Source organism: Schistocerca americana, chromosome 2 (genome assembly GCF_021461395.2).
Source record: "Schistocerca americana isolate TAMUIC-IGC-003095 chromosome 2, iqSchAmer2.1, whole genome shotgun sequence".
Classification (NCBI taxonomy): Eukaryota; Metazoa; Arthropoda; class Insecta; order Orthoptera; family Acrididae; genus Schistocerca; species Schistocerca americana.
The window spans coordinates 377045286-377067876 of NC_060120.1; the positions used below are offsets into that span (position 1 = coordinate 377045286).

The 22591-nt window shown below is 43.9% G+C and overlaps 1 protein-coding gene and 1 non-coding gene across 2 annotated transcripts in view; one reads left to right on the forward strand and one right to left on the reverse strand.

The window, feature by feature from the left end:
* LOC124594035 (agrin-like) overlaps nt 1-22591 on the reverse strand; it is a 536557-nt gene that overhangs the window by 430237 nt on the left and 83729 nt on the right. The gene's annotated exons all lie outside the window — the stretch shown is intronic.
* On the forward strand, nt 6372-6446 carry Trnas-gga. The gene has a single exon. It is a non-coding gene; the product is annotated as a tRNA-Ser (tRNA).

A 22591-nucleotide genomic window follows, 5' to 3' on the forward strand; every position in this document is an offset into this window, starting at 1 on the left:
GAAATTTCAATCGCTTCTCGGACCTTTCTTCTGTAAATTACGGTTTCCTTAGCCAACACACGTACGTTATTAAAATCGATGTCAGAGCCACAGTTCTCATGATGTTCCGCTATTGCCGATTTTACAATTTGTTTTAGCCGCATGTAAAATCGACAGCCAGTCTTCAAATCACTAACCATTTGTCGCAGTTATTGGCCATATCCACGACATAGTTTCATATTATACTTTCGTGGGTCCAGGAACCCATGCCAAGGCTATAGTTCACACCTGCAATTTCTAGTCCACTCGTTAAATGTTTATATGCTTGATTCAGTGGGTAAATCATTTTTTTTATGCCTTATGGCAATAAATTAAATTGTTATAGCAAGCGCTAGTTCGTTTGGTAGTTTTATTGAGTACCTCCATTAATATGCCCGTGTGAGGCGTGGTATACATAATTTCATGCTTAATTGAGTCACTCCAAGTAATTTTCTTTTAATATGACGTTATCCATGGCGCGACATTGTTTCTATTAAATTTGTATGATCTTATGGGGAGGTTCTCTCCCCTGTAGGTTACCAGAGGTCGGATATGTAGCGTGTTAGGGGGGGGGGGGGGCGTGTTTCGATAAAAAGCTCAACCGACATTTCACAACATCAGTGATAATATTCGTTGATAACACTGCTCTTTTCAGTGAAAGTGAAGAAGAATCATAGAACCTGTTGACTTGAATGAACAGTCGATGAATGTGAGCAGAGAATAAACCGAAGAAAGATGAGAGTAATGAGAATAAGTAGAAAGAGTTTACTGAAAAGTTATCGAAATTGGGTGACAATGAATTAGACTAAATTAAGGAATTCTGATATCTTGGAAGCGAAAATAACACATAACGAACGAAGCAAGGTGGACATAGAAAGCAGATTAGCACAGGCAAAGAGGACATTTCTGATCAAAGGAAATTTACTAGTATGAAACATAGAATTTCGTCTGAAAACGATAATTCGATTAATGTGCACTTGGAGCACAGAACTGTATGGTAGTGAATCATGAAACATAGAAAAACCGAAAGGAAAAGAATCGAAGAGTTTGAGATGTGGCGCTACAGAAGCATATTGAAAATCAGGTGGACTGACAAGCATTGAGGAGGTTCTCTGCAGAATCTGCGATGAAGGGAACATATAGAAAACACTGACAAGAAGAGGGGACAAAATGACTGGACATATGTTACGACATCAGGGAATAACCTCCGTGGTATTAGAGGGCAGAGATTGGAGTACATTCAACAAATAATTGTGGAAGTAGGATGCTAGTGCTATTCTGATGTGAAGAGGTTGGTACAAGTGAGGTATTCGTGGCGGGATTAGTCAAACCAGTCAGAAGATATTAACTAAAAAAAATCATTATTATGACTAAATGAGAATAAATGTGATTCTATTGCTTACAGCGTATGAGCTAGAAAGCCCTAACCTAGTCATTCCAATCTTTTAAGCTCAGGGTAAACTTAACTCTTCGACCTGCAGATGCTTGGTATGGTGCGGCATCAAATTGGACGGTACATTTCGGGATACACAGCTCACTAGATGCTCGAACTCAACGAAAGTATTCTTCTTTTTTAAGTTGATATTTGACTACTAATATGTACTGTTTTGAAGGTTCAACCATCTCGTGTGTACTCATCACATATTAGTGTTACGCTCTTTACTTTCAAAGCATTGTTCTCATCGTTTCATTTGTAGTTATAGCACACAAAACATTTCAGTAAACTTCGTCTACAATTATAAAGGCATACCGATGCAACGCATATTTAAAACCGACACCATGCCCAAGGCGAGAGTCGAGCTCGAGATTTCCACTTTGCGAGGCAGTGACAGTACCTTGAAACCTCAGTCACCGGAAGTTGATCATTTAGGGACTGTGAGATAATCTTCCTGTCATCCACGTCCATCCGGATGGCAGCGTATTCACTCACTGCTTACAGAATCGTGTCATGGTCGCTCACGTATTGTGTGAGGTCTTCGAAGAACAAAACAGTTCCACATAGTCTCACTATTATGGTCCTAGTCAAATGTTGCTACGTGTTCTCATAGCACCCACATCATTGTACTTCGTAAGATGCTACAATGATAACTGCCTGGATGGGGTTACAAATCCAGATTGTGGAACACCTATTCATAGAATTTGTGGAGAGCAAGCCAATATTGGCATACTAAGAACATCCAGGGTTGATGATAGTTGTTCACTCGTTGGAACGTCTGCCAATGCGGAACGTGTTCTAAATTTGAAATAATTTCACCAGTTACGAGGGGAATTCAATACGCAACACAACACGTTTTTTCTCGGCCAGTTTCGGTTGAGAAAATGCATAATTTGTTGCGGAACATCGTGGAATATTCCTGCCTCAGCCCTATAGTTTCGTGAAGCTCCGATAGGTCGCAGTGCTACACTTAGTCTTCGAAATGGTGTGCGTAACGGAGGTGCATTCCAAGCAGAGAGTTGTCATTGAGTTTCTTTTGGCGACAACCCGGAGCATCGCAGATATTCACAGGCGCTTGCAGGATGTCTACGGACATCTGGCACGATGTGTCGTTGGGCGATGCATCTGTCAACATCTCAAGGAGGTCGCGCAAACCTGTCCGACCCTCCAAGTACCGGTCGGCCGCATACAGCTGTTTTGGCCCAATGAAAGATGCACTACGCGGGAAGTATAAGCAGTACGTGGGTTAGGGGATATTATGCGAATACATAGAAAGAAGGATCCTTTATTGTATGATTATATGATAGCGGAACAAACACTGGTAGCAGTTACTTCTGTAAAACATCTGGGAGTATGCGTGCGGAACGATTTGAAGTGGAATGATCATATAAAACTAATTGTTGGTAAGGCGGGTACCAGGTTGAGATTCATTGGGAGAGTGCTTAGAAAATGTAGTCCATCAACAAAGGAGGTGGCTTACAAAACACTCGTTCGACCTACACTTGAGTATTGCTCATCAGTGTGGGATCCGTACCAGGTCGGGTTGACGGAGGAGATAGAGAAGATCCAAAGAAGAGCGGCGCGTTTCGTCACTGGGTTATTTGGTAACCGTGATAGCGTTACGGAGATGTTTAATAAACTCAAATGGCAGACTCTGCAAGAGAGGCGCTCTGCATCGCGGTGTAGCTTGCTCGCCAGGTTTCGAGAGGGTGCGTTTCTGGATGAGGTATCGAATATATTGCTTCCCCCTACTTATACTTCCCGAGGAGATCACGAATGTAAAATTAGAGAGATTAGAGCGCGCACGGAGGCTTTCAGACAGTCGTTCTTCCCGCGAACCATACGCGACTGGAACAGGAAAGGGAGGTAATGACAGTGGCACGTAAAGTGCCCTCCGCCACACACCGTTGGGTGGCTTGCGGAGTATCAATGTAGATGTAGATGTATTGATGCAGCAATTCACCGGCACTGATGTCGACCAGGAGTGGTACCATGCGGACATAGAGGCCCTGCCAGTATGGTGGCGTAAGGCCGTGGCATTCTGTTGAAAATTAGGGTTTGCTAGCCAAAAGAGTGGGGAATAATATGGTGTAGTGGAATCCTGAATAAGCCCACACTGCTTTCAGAAACAGAATGTATTGGATTACTTATTGAAATTCCCTAGAATATTTGACGTCTTCCATTTGTACGGAGAAATTTATTTGCGACAACTATGTACCATAAATTACTTTTACTGCAGAATACACGCAGTGATGTTTTGGGAAAAGCTCCGTGTGAGACTTGCAACCTACTTCGGCGTATGCCGTCAGTGATGAATGGGGTATCGAGGGCAGTTCTCATCAGGCCAGGAAAAAGAAACTGCAGAAAACAAATAGCTTCTCTCATTATTAGAAAATACAGTGGATTATTAACACCGCAAACAGACAATTTCGACACGTCCTTGACACAATCAGTCTTTACTGGCTTCGGCTGTGGGGTGCGGAAATTTTGGATAAGCGCACAGACTGTGGCTTGTAAAAGTAACTTCATTACTCAAAATAGTGAAGCGTGGTTTGTTACTGACACTGTCTAGCATTTTTTTTACTGCTTCGACCCATTCAGGAGAACGATGGTTCAAACTCGCGTCCGGCCATCCTGATTTAGGTTTCCCGTGATTTCCCTAAAATGCTTCGGGCAAATGCCGGGATGGTCCCTTTGAAAGGGCACGGCCGACTTGCTTCCCTGTCCTTCCCTAATCCGATGAGACCGATGAACTCGCTGTTTGGTTCCCTCCCCCAAACCAACCAACCAGCCGGCAGGAGTGGCCGAGTGGTTCTAGGCGCTACAGTCTGGAACCGTGCGACCGCTACGGTCGCAGTTTTGAATCCTGCCTCGGGCATGGATGTGTGTGATGTCCTTAGGTTAGTTAGGTTTAAGTAGTTCTAAGTTCCAGGGGACTGATGACCTCAGAAGTTAAGTCCCATAGTGCTCAGAGCCATTTGAACCATTCCCGCAGTGTAAAATTGCTTGAGCGAACCACCAGTCGACCACTACAGCGAGAATTAGGTACAGTTTTAGTATTGACAGTCGATGTTATGACTGTGGATCGCTACCCGATCACAGAAGATTCCAGTAGTAGCCCAGCGCTAGGAAAACACTCGTAACCTAGCTTGTACAGTAGTTGCACTCTTAGACAACAAATTGAGGATAGATCAATCATTTGGTGATCAGAAACTGCAACGATAATTAACACTGACGAGACAGCAGACTCAAATGCTAGATATATCCAAATGACACTGGCGATCGCTATCTACCGGCAATGACGAGGCTAGCGGAATACAGCGACAACACACGTTATCTCCCTATCGTCCAAAACAAGAAACCAAAATTATTATTTCAATACAATACCTGTTTATATTATGTCAAGCTAAATCGTAAATCCAGCTTGCAATTGTCCTCACAAGCAACGACTTACTTCGAACGCAGAACAATCCCTCTGGAACAGCCTCGTAATCTTTTCATAACTTTTAACATTCATCTCAAGTATGAAGTGAGTGCAAAGACTGAGTTATATTAAACTCGTATTTGGACAACGTTTATGACGGGATAAAGATAACTGAAGCGATAATTTTATTTCTTTCCGTGTAGTCTAACGTTGCTTCGTAAATAATGATAATTCCCGGCGGGGTCAGGGATTTTCTCTGCCTCGTGATGGCTGGGTGTTGTGTGATGTCCTTAGGTTAGTTAGGTTTAAAAAGTTCTAAGTTCTAGGGGACTGATGACCTCAGATGTTAAGTCCCATAGTGCTCAGAGCCATTTGAACCATTTTTCTAATCCGCCACTACTTCAAAATCCCGGAACGTACGTATATTCCGTAGCTCGGCCTTGGGAGCAAAACTACAGCCGCAGATACGTCTATCAACAGGGGCCTAAACGACAACGTTTCTACACTGTCTCCGTAAACTGCACAAAATACTACACTGGCTTCACTAGCCAAACTCTTTCACCTCTCCCAAGCCTTAAACAGCAATTGCGGTGCCTCTGTATAGCACATATACCAACTAGATCTACACATATCCGACCTATATCTACCCTGAGATTAACTTTATCGGTAAGAGGTCTACTGGGGAATTAACTGTTTTTTGATGTCATACAATGGGACCCATTTACATGAACAAATACACAGCGCCACGCCAGCTTTTGACAGTTGAATTATTATTCCTTTTGGCCGTCGGTTAACGTCGATAGGCCGGCTGCGTCGCGCCGCTAACGCTGTGTCTCTGGAATCAGTCATGACGAGTTGTTACATCGCTGAAGACGCGCGCGTTCACAACCTGTTTTCTCTGCGGCGCGCTCGGGTCATCTAGAACATGTTTTATCGCCTTTTAATACGTCAGACACATATGATTATTGTAATCACCAGGTGTTATTGGCCATTTATTGGATCGGATGCTCAGCAATTGTAATGGCGAACGAAATCCGTGCTTTTGACACAGCACACGCCCATACTGGGCGTCACATGAAAGACGTGGTGACCAGTATTTGTTTCGGTTGACTCCAGCTACACAATGCGGGAACGAAATTGATAGCAAATATGTGCTGAAACTAAAAAATGGAATGTGTCTGACGTATAGTAGAAGAGACTTTCCTACGTGAAGCTTTACAAATGAATGTAAGACATTAGTGGCGTGCCGTTCGGCCCAGAGTTTGATACATAATGGTTCAAATGGCACTGAGCACCATGGGACTTAACATATATGGTCATCAGTCCCCTAGAACTTAGAACTACTTATACCTAACTAACCTAAGGACATCACACAACACCCAGTCATTTGATACATAATGTACTAACACTGTCTAGAAAAATAATTAAAATATAACTGCCAGAATGAGACGAGCTACTGGCAGAAGTAAAGCTGTGGGTACCGGGCGTGAGTCGTGCTTCGGTAGCTCAGTTGGTAGAGCACTTGCCCGGGAAAGGCAAAGGTCCCGAGTTCGAGTCTCGGTCGGGCACACAGTTTTAATCTGCCAGGAAGTTTCAAAATATAACTGATTAAAATTTGAAATAAATACAGTTAGTTATACACTGTTGAATTCTAAACGTAACCAATGTTCTCCCTAGTCACTTTATAGGTGCGTGGCTGAGACCATTGCTGTCAGCTTGTAACAACAGTACATTGTACCACTGATGTTACAGCATTAACACTTTGGCGCCATCAAGGTAAATAATAATTTACTATGATTATTGTATGTTCCCATCTGGGGCGCCCATATATGTACAGGATGGTCCATTGATAGTGACAGGGCCAAATATCTCACGAAATTAGCATTAAACGAAAAAATAAGAAGAACAAATCTGTTCGAGCGTGACGGGGGAAACCAGATGGCGCTATGGATGGCCCACTAGATGGCGCAGCCATAGATAAAACTGACAGAAACTGTATTTTTTAAAAATAGGTACCCCCATTTTTTATTTACATATTCGTATAGCACGTAAATAAATAGGAATGTTTGATTTGGAACATTTGTTTCGCTTTGTGACGGATGGCGCTGTAGTATTCTCACAAATGTAGCAACGCACCCGATAGCACTGTGTAATTCATTACTTAAATTAGGTATCATAGTACTCTTGTCCAGTCATAATAATTACGCGGAAGACATAATATTGTTAAAATAGAAGGTTTAACAGTTGCAGAAAAGGTAGATATGGTATTTATTTATGGCTATTGTGATCAAAATGCCCAACAAGCTTGTGCTACGTATGTTGATCGTTATCCTGACAGACAGCACCCAAGTGTCTGAATCTTTCGTCGAACACTTAATGTATTTAAAGAAACCGGAAGTGTTCAGCCAAAGAACAAGATGCAGCCAAGAACTGCAACAAATGAAGATGTCCAAGAAGTGTTTCAGCTGCAGCTGAGGCTAATTCGCACATCAGTAGCACACAAATTGAGCGGGAATCGGGAATTTCAAAAACGTCGATTCTGAGAATTCTACATCATTATACATTTCACCCTTACCATATTTCTATGTAGCAGAACTTGCATGGTGATGATTTTGAACGTCGTGTAAATTTTTGCCCCTGAGCACAGATAAATTACGAGACGACAACAGGTTTTTTCCAGAGTTCTATTTAGTGACGAAGCGTCATTCACAAATAGAGGTAATGTAAATCGGCATAATATGCACTACTATTGGGCAGCAGAAAATCGACGATGGTTGCGACAAGTGGAACATCAGCTACCCTGGCGGGTTAATGTATGGTGTGGAATTATGGGAGGACATCTAATATTTTCTGGCCTAACGACAAGCGACGGCACAAAGATGAAGAACGCAAGAGGAGAGAAGACTGTGAGATGACCTCAGTCAATTTAATCGGTGCTCCTGCCAGCCTCGGCCGGACATTGGTAGGTAAAGTAGAAGAAGGACCCTAACAGAGAGGCCTAGATGAGCAGTGATACACTCCTGGAAATGGAAAAAAGAACACATTGACACCGGTGTGTCAGACCCACCATACTTGCTCCGGACACTGCGAGAGGGCTGTACAAGCAATAATCACACGCACGGCACAGCGGACACACCAGGAACCGCGGTGTTGGCCGTCGAATGGCGCTAGCTGCGCAGCATTTGTGCACCGCCGCCGTCAATGTCAGCCAGTTTGCCGTGGCATACGGAGCTCCATCGCAGTCTTTAACACTGGTAGCATGCCGCGACAGCGTGGACGTGAACCGTATGTGCAGTTGACGGACTTTGAGCGAGGGCGTATAGTGGGCATGCGGGAGGCCGGGTGGACGTACCGCCGAATTGCTCAACACGTGGGGCGTGAGGTCTCCACAGTACATCGATGTTGTCGCCAGTGGTCGGCGGAAGGTGCACGTGCCCGTCGACCTGAGACCGGACCGCAGCGACGCACGGATGCACGCCAAGACCGTAGGATCCTACGCAGTGCCGTAGGGGACCGCACCGCCACTTCCCAGCAAATTAGGGACACTGTTGCTCCTGGGGTATCGGCGAGGACCATTCGCAACCGTCTCCATGAAGCTGGGCTACGGTCCCGCACACCGTTAGGCCGTCTTCCGCTCACGCCCCAAAATCGTGCAGCCCGCCTCCAGTGGTGTCGCGACAGGCGTGAATGGAGGGACGAATGGAGACGTGTCGTCTTCAGCGATGAGAGTCGCTTCTGTCTTGGTGCCAATGATGGTCGTATGCGTGTTTGGCGCCGTGCAGGTGAGCGCCACAATCAGGACTGCATACGACCGAGGCACACAGGGCCAACACCCGGCATCATGGTGTGGGAAGCGATCTCCTACACTGGCCGTACACCACTGGTGATCGTCGAGGGGACACTGAATAGTGCACGGTACATCCAAACCGTCATCGAACCCATCGTTCTACCATTCCTAGACCGGCAAGGGAACTTGCTGTTCCAACAGGACAATGCACGTCCGCATGTATCCCGTGCCACCCAACGTGCCCTAGAAGGTGTAAGTCAACTACCCTGGCCAGCAAGATCTCCGGATCTGTCCCCCATTGAGCATGTTTGGGACTGGATGAAGCGTCGTCTCACGCGGTCTGCACGTCCAGCACGAACGCTGGTCCAACTGAGGCGCCAGGTGGAGATGGCATGGCAAGCCGTTCCACAGGACTACATCCAGCATCTCTACGATCGTCTCCATGGGAGAATAGCAGCCTGCATTGCTGCGAAAGGTGGATATACACTGTACTAGTGCCGACATTGTGCATGCTCTGTTGCCTGTGTCTATGTGCCTGTGGTTCTGTCAGTGTGATCATGTGATGTATCTGACCCCAGGAATGTGTCAATAACGTTTCCCCTTCCTGGGACAATGAATTCACGGTGTTCTTATTTCAATTTCCAGGAGTGTATTAACGATAGCAGTGACTTGTGAGCGAGTGTGAACGCTTACATGGACATTGTATATAGTGAAGGGCACTGTTAGCGTGTCGCGTCACTTGCGTCAACTCGTTGTAAATCCAAAGTATTGTCAATCTTCTTTGTTGTATTAAAATCTATTAATGTGATTTTCTTGAATTGTTGTATAGCTACCCGAGAAGGCAGCATCTATCACGCACCCCGTAAGAGACGAGCGGACAGGACCCTACATAATTGGCCCGTATTTTATAGATGGCAATCTAAATGGTGCAATGTACGCCAATTTCTTAATTAATCTTTTACCGATTCTACTACAAGATGTTTCACTTCATGACAGAATGGCGATGTACTTTCAATGTAATCGATGCCCGACACATAGCATGCGCGCAGTTGAAGCGGTATTAAATAGAATCTTTAATAACAGGTGGGTTGGTTATAGAAACGCCTGCACGTTCACCGGACCTTACATCTCTGGAATTCTTTCTATGGGGAAAATTGAAAGATATTTGCCATCGTGATCCACCGACAACGCTTGAAAATATGCCTCAGCGCATTGTCAATGTACGTGCGACAGTTACTGAAGGATATCTACTCGCTGTTGAGAGGAATTTCGTTACGCGTATTGCCAAATGCATTGAAGTTGAAGGACATCATTTGGAGAATTTATTACATTAATGAGGTTATTAAGGTTGCTCACGCAGTTAACAGCATGCGATCCTATAATTTATGATAAGGTCACAAAAGCAAATGTATCACACTGGAACAACAGAAATAAAGTCCAAACGTAACAAAGTTTTGTGTTTTAATTTAAAAAACCGCATTGTTACCAACTGTTCATCTAAATGGGTGAGGCATATTATGAGTGTTGGAACATTACAGAGCCATCCATCACATAGCGAAACAAATGTTCCAAGTCAAAAATTCATATCTGTTTACGTACTATAGGAATGTGTAATAAAAATGAGGGTACCCATTTAAAAAAATGCAGTTTCTATCAATTTGACCTATGGCAGCGCCGTATAGTGGGCCATCCACATCGCCATCTGTTTCCAACTGTCACGCCCGAACAAATTTGTTCTTCTTATTTTTTCGTTTGATGCTAATTTCGTGAGATATTTTGCCCAGCCACTACCTATGGACTACACGTGTGTTTGTGTGTTTGCGTGTGTGTGTGTGTGTGTGTGTGTGTGTGTATATATATATATATATATATATATATATATATGTGTGTGTGTGTGTATACAGGGTGAGTCACTAACTATTGCCCGCATCTCGTGGTCGTGCGGTAGCGTTCTCGCTTCCCACGCCCGGGTTCCCGGGTTCGATTCCCGGCGGGATCACGGATTTTCTCTGCCTCGTGATGGCTGGGTGTTGTGTGATGTCCTTAGGTTAGTTAGGTTTAAGTAGTTCTAAGTTCTAGGGGGCTGATGACCATAGATGTTAAGTCCCATAGTGCTCATAGCCATTTGAACCACTAACTATTTCCAGCTAGAATAACTCCGAAGGTATGATAGTAGCTGAAAAGTTTGTGGGACAAATGTTGCAACGGACAACGGCGGATATGACGTTGGTATTTTGTTGCTAGGTGGGGTAGCATGAGAGATATGAAGGTCAACTTTGTTTTTTCGAATGGGATGCTATAGTTTGGTACTTATTTTCTGATAGCGGCTATCGAGACGAATTGAATGATGTGTAACGTTAAAGCCTATGCAGATCAACGTCGATAATAAAGGTGGCATGAACACCCATTTACAGAAGGTGTTTGAGGTGATGACCATCAATGCAGTGCTGCAATCTTCTTATCATGGACTGAGTACTATTCCTCACCACTTGGGCACTTATTGAAGCACATGCTCTGACAATTCTCTCTCGTATATCGTAGAAATAGTAAATAATCTAACGTGCCAGTGACATTTAAACACCATTCGATGGTTTCTCAATACAACAATAATAGGAACAGTAAGACTAGTATCGTCGAATCAAGCGAATGTGACTTATGTATTCCTTCGAAGAACAAGTCGATATGCTTCTCATTTACGGAGAATGCCAAAGAAATTCAGTGAGAGCTAGAGACTTACACGATGAAAGATATCCACAACGTTCTCACCCTACACGTCGTACATTTAAAAATGTGTATGATAAACTGAGAACAACCGGATCTTTAACGCATAGGAAACATATCAGGAAAAGGAAAGTTACTAACGGGGATATGGAAAATGGCACTCTTGTCACTGCGGTTCGATACCCTTGTGTTAGTTCGCTTCAGATCGCAAGGGAATCTGGCATAAGACAGAGTAGTGTTGTTCGTGTTCTGCATCGCCATAAATATCATCCTTACCATATGAGTTTCTACCAAGAATTAACTGGCACAGATTGTATGCGTCGCATTGAATACTGCCGATGGGTTCATTAATTTGATTTTATTTACTGACGAGGCTACATTCACGAACCATGGAAATGTTAATTTGCATAAAATGCATTATTGGGCAACTGCAAATCCATGTTGGCTGCAGCAAGTTGTACAACAAAAACCGTGGTCGGTGAATGCATGGTGTGGGATTCTGGAGGACAGAGTTATAGGCTCCCGTTTCATCGAAGGAAATCTTAATGGCAGGAAGTATACACATTCCGGCAAGAAATATTAGGTCTGTTACTGGAAGAAATACTTTTAGGAACAAGGAACAGAATGTGGTATCAACACGATGGGTGTCCGGCACATTTTTCTCTGATGGCTAGAAATGAGCTGGAGGGACAAACCCCAAATCGATGGATTGGACGCGGAGGAGATGTGTCGTGGCCGACTCGTTCGCGAGACTTGACGTCTTTGGATTTTTTCTTGTGGGGATTCGTAAGAAAACATTGTTTACAAGACATTCTAAAAGAAATGCGCGAGAAAATTGCCAGAGCATGTCCTTCGATAAGTGCCGATGTGATAAGGAATACCACTCAATCCATAAGAAGAAGATTGCAGCACTGTATTGATACCAATGGTCATCAGTTCGAATACCTTCTGTAAATGGACGTTCATGCCACCTTTGTGACCTTCGTTGACCTTCAAAGACCTTACTGTTACACATCATTGGATTCGTCTCGATAGCCACTATCAGAATATTAGTATCAAACTATAGCATCCCATCAAAAAAAATTGATCTTCATATCTCTGATGCGACTCCACCTAGCAACAAAAAACGAACGTCAAATTATAGCCCCCGTTGTCCCATGCAATATTTGCCCCACAATAATTTCAACTCCTATCATACTTTCGGAGTTATCCCAGGTGGCAATAGTTAGGAATCACAAACATCAATATTTACCTAGATGGTACAAAAAGTGTTAATGCTCTAACATCGAGTGATACAAAGTGTTATTGTTACAAACTGACAGCAACAGTTTCAGCCAAGCTCTTAGAAAATGAGTAGGCATAATAGTGGTTGTATTTAGAGTTCAGTCCTCAATATTTAGAGTTCAGTCCTCACCAGTGTGTTAACTGTATTCGTTTCAAATTTTAATTATTTTTGTTTTAATCATTTTTATTTTAATCGTTTTTTCGACGCAGGGTAGGTGTGTTACGTCTCAACCTCTGGGGCCAGCGACACGCCGCTAGCGTTCATATGTAAGCCCAATGAAGGAGACTGTATAGTTTCAGTGTAAAAGCAACTTACTGCGTCACCTGCATATCGTTTGGCTGTTGTCTGTGCTGTACGCTGTAGTACCTCTGGGAATTAATAGGTGGTTGTAAAAATGTGAGTGGACGGTGTATTTCAGCGTGATCAGAATCGGTGCTTTCCATGCTAGACAGTGCTCTTGTATGTCAACATATCTGGTCAGTGTTGTTAGCTCTCCACTCTGGGCAGTAAACACTCGCCATGCGATACATCCGGTCGATGTGGGAGGGCGTGGTGGGAGGCTTATAAATCGGCGCGAAAAACGCCGCTGCCGCCTCAGCTGACAGTAATGAATTCCCGCAATGCCCGCAGCCCGCGCCTACCAGCACGCGTGTCGACTACCATCTCACACACACACACACACACACATCTCGCGCAGTACTGCCTCCGGCCGTCGACTCCTGGACGGACCGCGGCGGCCATTCAACTGCGTGACGTCACGTCGGCGCAAACAAGGCGAGCGTCGCCTCCCGCACAACGGGGCGGCCCACTTTGACGCCGGGCGAATAAATCACGCTTTGTGCAGCCAGCGCCGCCGCCGCCGCCGCCGCCGTTGTTACCAATGTTAAACTCGGGCCCATAAACTTGGCCCTCCCCCCCTGTATGAAGCGCCTTCGATAACGCCAACGGGCGGCCGTATTCAGACCTGTGGCCGAGGCTGCTTTATCACGCCCACTCCCGCCGCGACTGCTGCAGTGCCACGCTGCCCCCCCCCCCCCTCTCCGACCAACCACTACTCCGCCTTTCCCCCTCAAAACCCACACCTGCCTTAAAAAATGTTTCCCACTGTGCTCGCCGCCCCGCTGGGCTGTTTTTCCTCCTTTGTGGCTTCTCCTTTCAGCACGGTCGCGTCACTGCCCCTATTGTCACCTCGCCCTCCAGCGATCACTCTGACAACAGAAATAACCCACTGCAGCGAAAGCGAAGACGAAGCGCGAGTCACGCCCACGAGAGGGAAAAATTAAATCTGCTTCGTACAGGGTAGGCGTCTCACCGTCCCGGCCTTCTGCACCAATGAAGAGACATACGGCCAACAAAATGATATGCTGTGCATTGCTGGCAAAAATTGAAAAAAAAATAATTATAAGAAATAACTCGTAAATGGTGAGACTCTGCTGCCAACATACGAGGTGTGTGAAAAAAATAATAATAAGACTAAGAACAGTGAGAACGAACTGGCAACACTGCGTTGTTCTACTTGCGTAGACCGGTGTGTTCACTCCTTCGGGACGCTCAGTTCGAGTTTCAGCACCGTACAGCCTTCACGTGATTTTTTTTTAGAGCGGCATCACTGAGGAATAACAGAATTTGGAGCAACGTAGCGCCATCAAGCTTTATGTTCAACTTGGGAAATTCGCGAGTGAGACCTATGAAAAGTTGAAACAGGCCTGTGGAAAACATTCCTTATCGAGAGCACAAGTTTTTCTCTGGCACAAATTATTTTTGGCAGGCAAAAACACGTTGACGATGATCCTTGTTCAAGGAGACATTCAACTTCAAAAACGTCGAACGTGTGCGCGCTCTTGTGAGATCAGGCCGAAGCTTAACAATAAGGATGATAAGTGGCTGTTAAACACTTTCACTGTACATCAAATTTTACCGGAGTTTTGCGCATGCGAAAGGTTCGTGAGAAAATGGTGCTGAAACACCTCGCAACTGAACAGAAGGGCAATCGGAGAAACGTGTGCTTTGATCTTCTTGACAGGATTGCAGTGGCCACGAATGGTTCAGTCGCGTGATCACAGGTGACGAATACTGAATTTAGATCCTGAGACAAAGCCGCAAAGTGAGGACTGGCACACTAAGACCTCTCCTCGACTGAAAAAACCTCGAATGCGCAAATCAAAGATGAAGACAGTGCTGATTTGCTTTTTTGACAGTAGGGGTATGGTGCACAGAGAATTTGTTTCTCTAGGACAAACCGCGAATCAGGTGTTTTACAAAGTTATCCTCGAGAAGCTGAGGAAAAGGGTGAATAGAGTGAGACCGGACATTGCAGACAAGTGGATGCTGCACCGTGACATCGCCCCATATCACTTGGCCACTTTCATCGCTGTCATTCCTGTTGTTCTAGAATCTCCCTATTCACCTGATCTAAGTCCTTCTGACTTTCTTCTTTTCGCGAAATTGAAAAATATCTTAAAGGGACGTTATTTTTGGACTGCAGAGAACATTCAAAAGAATGTGACCGACATGTTAAAGGCATAAGGTGAAGCCTTCTAGCGCTGCTACCACGACTGGGAACAACAACTCCGCCGGTGTATAGCTGCCGAATGGAACTACCTTGAAGGGGACAATATTGGCTCATTATTTTTCTCACACACCTCACATGTGTAGGCGTAGCCGGCCGGTGTGGCCGTGCGGTTCTAGGCGCTTCAGTTTGGAACCGCGTGACCGCTACGGTCGCAGGTTCGAATCCTGCCTCAGGCATGGATGTGTGTGATGTCCTTAGGTTAGTTAGGTTTAAGTAGTTCTAAGTTCTAGGGGACTGATGACCACAGATGTTAAGTCCCATAGTGCTCAGAGACATTTGAACCATTTTTGTGTAGGCGTATAAAAATTCATAACCGTCATTATGCATGTTTTTAGGCCCACAGTCGCATCTAAATAACTCTTTCGGTTTGTGGTGTCTGTACCATCACAGTTCATGGACGGACTACGGATTTGTTTCCGATTCAGCGCAGCTGCTGAAACTACAGTGCTCCTCTTTAGCACACTAGTGTCATGAAACCAACTAGTGAAAGATCCTTGTAGTTCGCACGTTTATTAACTTATACTTACGTATATAGGCCGATTTCCAGTATATCCTTAATATACGAGTAAAATCATTTGTATTAGATATATTCACCATAAAAACTTAGGTCCGAAAACTTCACGTAAAATTTAAATGAGCTTTCCGTTTTCACTGTATCAAAACTCGTGTCTATGCCGTGATACATTACGTATTTTCGTACGCTGAGTGCACCAATAACGTGTTTTGTGGTATAAACATCAGTTGTAACCAACATTTGTGCGTTGTAGAATTTTACCAGAAGTATCTTCTTTCAAATAACCTTACACCCATAATTTCAGTGTATATAAGCGTGAATAGACATATATTTTTGACTATTTTCAGAAGTTACGATGGCTGGCATATGTTTCGTAGAAGACCAGCGACTGTGATTTACAATTTCTGTAGCACATATTATAACTAATAAATCTCATTCCATTTAGTTTTCCCTTTCAGCAGGGGTGCATAAAACCTGCGTTTCTAGCAGACTAACACAACTTTGGGTTTGTTAGCAACTGTAATCCGAAAAATCGGAAAAGTACTATTATCTCAGGTGTTTCTGTTGCCTCAATAGAAATCTTGTTTTATGTATTACTGCTCCGATTGTTGAAGGAGATGAGTAATGATTTTAACTTATTCAGAAACTGAAAGGGAATCAGTAAGGTTATTTTAAAGTTATTTGTCCTGTTCTGGAAAACATTGTACTAGCTATAATTCAGCCGTACTATGAATGCTGTTGTCTGACGAGAGATTAGTCAGCCGACGTTCATAAGCAGCCGCAAACTGCCGTGACCACTGTCAAACGATTGGAAGCTCCTTCGTTAGGATCTGTTGAGCGCCCTCCGGAGAGTCGCGTATCAGGGATACCAAAACAACCTCAAGTACTACGATCTCCTATGGATCCTGTCTCCTCAACGGGTACTTCGAGTTCACTACTCGTCCTCTTGACTGTGGGTGGTATTTCAGTGGTAGGGCTAAGCACTGTATCGAGGGCATACAGGGACCAGGCAAAACTCCGGGTTATATACCGTTTGTTTAACCAACAAATTTGGGGTGCTCTGTGCCCACTCAAGCCGGAACAGTGCCAATGAGACTCACTTCACTCATGGGGAAGCCTGCTGTGTCTTGTATTAATAGACGAGGCAAAACGCGAAATGGTAGATGTTTATTAATCGGCAGCAGCTCAACCTCCAGCGAATAATGGTATACCCTTCATTGGAAATGGCAGCAAGTGATGGGAAGGAACACCGGGGCCACTCAGTGTGTATGCATGGGAGCCTAATGCAACCTGTTATAGGGGTTATTCCGGCAGACACTGAGGGAGCAGTGTGCAGCCAACTGCAGATTGGAGCACATGTTTACACGTGCCCGTCGTCTGGACTCTGAGGTCATATTTCAGTCATTCCGGTGATTGGCAGAGAAGGGTGCGAAGACCGTCCTTGACCGCAGAGTTTCCACGAAGCTCATAATTTGCAGCATTGTTCGTAGAATTGGTCCCTTGGTTTCTCATTCGAATGGAATGCTTGTATCAGAGACAAAACAAGCTGCAACTTTCTGGGATTGCGTCAGAGTATTGAGAACTGCTGGGTTTCTCTAAATGGGTCACGGGTGCCCTACATTTCAGAGGTGCTACCCAGGTAGCCCTATTTTTATTTTATTTTATTTTTTTATTTGAATTTTTTTATTTTCTAGCTCAGGCTGTCCGCTATACTGTTCAGAAGTCCAGATAACGATAGCTAAAAGGGAGCCAGAAGTGTTAGTAAAAGATCCGTGGACGCCTCCTGCATGCGAAAGTATTAAATATTTTTTGAAGTGTTCCTAAGAAACAAAGGACTGACGTAATACTAGGTATAGAGAGCTGGTTAAAACTCAAAACGGATAGCAGTCAGATTTGTGGGAAAATCTAACTGCATATCCGAAGAATATGCTAGGGGAATGGAGGTGTTGTATTTGTCACAACAGACAAGAAACTCAAAGAAATTGAAACTACATTCACAAATGGCTGGGCGAGACTCAGTATCAAGAATGGAGATAAACTTTTAATTAAATCCTGCTATCGACTACCAGATTCACCTCCAGATGTAACGAAAAACCTTCGGATTAAGTGCACTAGTACGTAAGTTTCTCAATCATACTGTCACCATCAGAGGAGATTTTAAGCATTCAGCAAACAACTGGGAAAATAACAGTTTTATAAGTGGTGGGTGTAACAAAACGCCCTGCGAAACATTTCTAGATGGCTTCTCTGAGAACTACCTGGAACAGATTATTCAGATGCCTTCTCATGTTGGAAATATATTGGAAATAATAGCAGGAAATGTCCACATTTAAGCTGGTGTTAGTGGCCATGAGGCAGCTGTATAAAACAACTGTTATGAAAGTACAAGGAAACTAAAACAAGTAGAAGGATTTATTTGTTCAGCAAACTAGATAAAGTGGCAGTAGTGTCGTATATCAAGAAGGAACACGAAAACTTCAACTATGGAGAGGATCATGTAGACTGTAGAAGAACTGTCTCTGGTTGAGAGGAACGGATGACCCCTTGATACATATGTACCTAATAAAATCATGACAGGAGGGACTTTATATGATATACGGTCACACTGCAAAGAAACAGACTAAAGAAACAGACAACTACATAATGGATGTAAAGCAAAGCATAGATCTGTAGATAGGAAGATGATCAATGAAACTCGTTTGGCTATAAAGAGGGCAATACGTGAAACCTTCTACAACTTGAGAGATTGCAGGGCACTCTCACTTCTGATTCGGTGTTATCCCACTTAATGTTCTTAGGGAACATGATCTTTATTGCAATTTGACTTCATAAATCTTGATGAAATGGTGGGCAGTAGTTAGTGCTCTTGCTTGCGTGCTCTAGGGAAGGAATAACAGTAAGCTTTACCTGTGTAGGAATAGGGTGCCAATTTAAAAGACTGCAGTAAAAGTCCACGGCGGTGGTGGGCCGAGGGAAGCGCGTTTTTTCTGTGGAACCTGCGTGGAAACATTTCTGGACGGCCGAATTCCGTGGTCTCATCGTGCAGACACGTTGGTCGCCTCCAGTCGGCTGGCATCTGCGTCCAGGTAGAATGACAAGCGCCGAGAAGTCGCCGCTGCAACGGCCAGCGCATTGTAGACCGGCAGTAAAGCAGTGGATGGGTCCTTGTTAGGCAGGAAGCCGACGGGACATCTGTGTGTGTTCTGCGAATTTCTGTGGGACAGGCCACTGATGCCCAGATATCCAGACCCTGTTACAAAATATATTTGTGAAAGCACGAGGCTTTTAGCGAGTTTATGGCCGTTCTTTGGAAACTTCGAAATGGACAGAACAGGAGAGATAACAAGTTTTTTATGGAGGGGTGTGGTTCAATCCTGGTCATATTGTTAGCAAAAGACACGGCGTAAACGCACGGGAAAGAGGCTGCGAAGCTGAACCTTTTTTCCTTTTCTCCCAATTAACTTTAAAGTCTCTGAATGGTCAAATCGGTGTATGCAGAGCAAGGGGAACTCTCCGAGCTTGGAATGCTGCGCTCCACCTCGTGTATGCCTTGTGCTAAAGTGGGGGAAGTCTAAGATGTAAATAGGCTTTTGCTAGCGAGCTGAGGAGGAAAGCAGACAGAAAGAGAAGATCACTCTTGTACTGGCTAAAAAATGGTTCAAATGGCTCTGAGCACTATGGGACGTAACATCTGAGGTCATCAGTCCCCTAGAACTTAGAACTACTTAAACCTAACTAACCTAAGGACATCACACACATTCATGCCCGAGGCAGGATTCGAACCTGCGACAGTAGCGGTCGCGCGGTTCCAGACTGAAGCGCCTAGAACCGCTCGACCACACCGGCCGGCTCTTGTACTGGCGCTTCACTAGTAAAGAACTGCAGGTCTCTACCTAAATGGTGAGACTTGTGTCCTATCCTAGTGTGCCACTTAGAGCCTGTGCCAGTCACCTTCTGAACCATCAGAGGTACTGCTTCTAGCATCACGCACACAATGAGTGATGTATGGGTGTGCTTATTTGTCATGAGTCGGCAGTCTTAACATTTGACATATTCTGTCACACATAGCCATGGCACGGAGTCAAATTGGTTTGACAGACCAGCAAACGGGTCTGTCTGCACACTGGAATCCACTGGGGTTTCAGAGGCTCATGGGAAAGTGCCTGCATTCCAAATTAACCGAACGCGAGACTGCGTACTTGCATTTTTCTGGCCCGCGCCATTGATAACAGATTGCGGCCGTCCGTGACTTCAGTCCCCGAACGCATCGTGGCGTGCCGCTCGGACCAGCAGGAGGGTAAGGTATCCGCTGCTACGGAGTAGTGTTCCATTATATGTTTCTCAGCACCCTGTTCTTTCGCACCATATTTTCCTTTTTGGAATGGTAGAATATAGCTGCTTGATGGTGGGATAGTTTTTGTGCCATAACCGGGATTCACGTGTATGAAGTCAGATAAAGTGATCAGTGTTCCGGTTAGTGTCGTGTGTCGATCCCCAGCTGATCACTTTGTCCACCATAGACCCCATGTTAGTGAAAGCGTTTATCAAATAAAAATGTTTGTGTGATGTTCCTTTACTCATTTTTTTGTTGTCTTGTGATGTTAAGGATCAATAAATCTATTGTCATTTAGATCACAACTTCTCCCTGCGTTCTGATTAACAGTACCTTCCCATTTTATTATTTAAGTCTAGATTTGAAACGTAAGTAGAAGGCTTTCAAATTGCTGTAGCATAATGTTACTGAAGGATTTCTCATAAAACCTAAATAAATTCTGGTCATATGTAGTTTCTGTTACTGGCACCAAAGTTGGTGTCCAGAAACTCATGGACGAGACAGGAAATGACATTCACAGTAGCAAAACAAAAGTAGAAATGGCGCACTCCGGTTTTAAATGAAAATCCAGGCATATTGCACCAATTTATGTCTCTCATATTTAAACTCATAGCCAACTTGTCATTGTTGAAATGCAAAATTATGTCTGCAATATTTACACGACGTAATCCAGTCTCATATCCTCCTCAGAAGTAGTTATAGTTATTTCCTTTTTGAATTTTAGCGTGTTCAGCTGCGAAACAACGCACCGGAACAGCCGTCAATAGTGATTTGACACACTGATAGTTAATTTTCTAACTGACAAGGTAGCAAACGTCGTCTTGCTGTGGTTCAGTGATCTACAAGATACAGCAGCATCGGGATGGGAGTAAAGAGTTTTCTTCACTGCAGTACGACCCAAGGCCACCCATATCAACATTTCAGAGATTATCAGCCAGCCGCCATATTTATTTTACATCGTGTGAAAAATGGAGTCCTATTAAGTAAACGTGGTCAAAGTCAGAAGAACAGTGTTAGCATGCCGTAACAAATACACTAACAGAATTACATTGAATTTCAATTACAGTAACAGCAAGGAAACTTTTAGAACTTCCAGTCACAGAGAAAAATAGGGTCTGTGTAAGCAGTAGGGTTTGTGAATACGACAACATGGGAATCATAACTGAAATGATCTTGTAAATACATTGAAGAAAGTTGTTAAAGAACTGTAAGTGCTTTTAATTAACAAAACGATATGGAAAGTAAGATAAATAACAAAAATGCGTTTACTTTAGATCCACTTTGAGTTTCAGATATTATCCTATAATGCTTCGTTCATTTACTGTATAACCGTCATTCTGTAGAGCGAAGACCTACCTCTGGTTAAGTTTTGCACATCTATAGCTAATCGACATTCCAGTAGTCAACATTCTGTCACTAGTGACAGTCTATTTCACGGAATACTGAAATGACATATCATGCACATTGCATATATATTTACACTGTTCTTTGCATCACAATACTCTAATCATAAGTGACGTACGTAACCTCATAGCAGTTTCAGTGGCAAATATTTAGCTTCCCAGAAATTATCATTAAAACAGACCTTCTGATATACATATTTATATCTATTCATACAGAGTGGCTGTTTTAACTTGAGACAACTACGAGTAAATATCTCTAAAACGACAAATCGTAAGAAAAAAATTCTCTAGGTGAAAATTTAGTATTAGTAAGTCTGTGTTACAACTGACAGCCTCCTAAGCACCCCTCCTGCGTAGGCGGGGGTCACCTTTGTATTTTCACAGAGGGACCCCCATTTTTGCATATTCGGATTCTACGCTAAAAAATACGTGCTGTTTTCTCAAACTATTGTTTTAGATTCGTGAAATATGACGCTGTAATCGACAATATCAACTGTGCCTGTTTTTGCAATTAAGAACCGACCGCATGTGATTATACATTCCATTTACGAAGTAAATGTACCTTTGTGGTTTAATAGTTAACACTGATATTCATACGTTACTTGAGTGTTGCAAATATGATTGTACAATACAAATAATATGGCTAGATACTGACATTTCTGGCAAACTAGCTACTTGTATAGTAACGTAATTTTCTGTTCCCTACTGGGTTTATTGTGGTGAATCCCCACGATATCGGAATGCTGGATTCTGGTGGTGGTCCTCGGACCCTGCCATCAGGGTGACTCATTTCGGTGGGCGATTCCATCTAACGCTGCAACTCTTGCACTGGCCGCTATACTATACCAGCGGAATACAGACCACAAACATTGTAATTAGGTGAAATGTCCAGGGAGTGAGAGTGGCAGCCGCACCTGCCATGGGTACTTGCCGAAAATCAAGCACCCCAGTGGAGAGAGGCAAAGGGACTCACCGATGGGAAGAGGGAACTATTACGAGGTGCATTCAAGTTCTAAGGCCTCCGATATTTTTTCTCTGGACTGCAAAGAGATAGAAACATGTGCATTGTTTTAAAATGAGGCCACGTTCGTTGTCAATA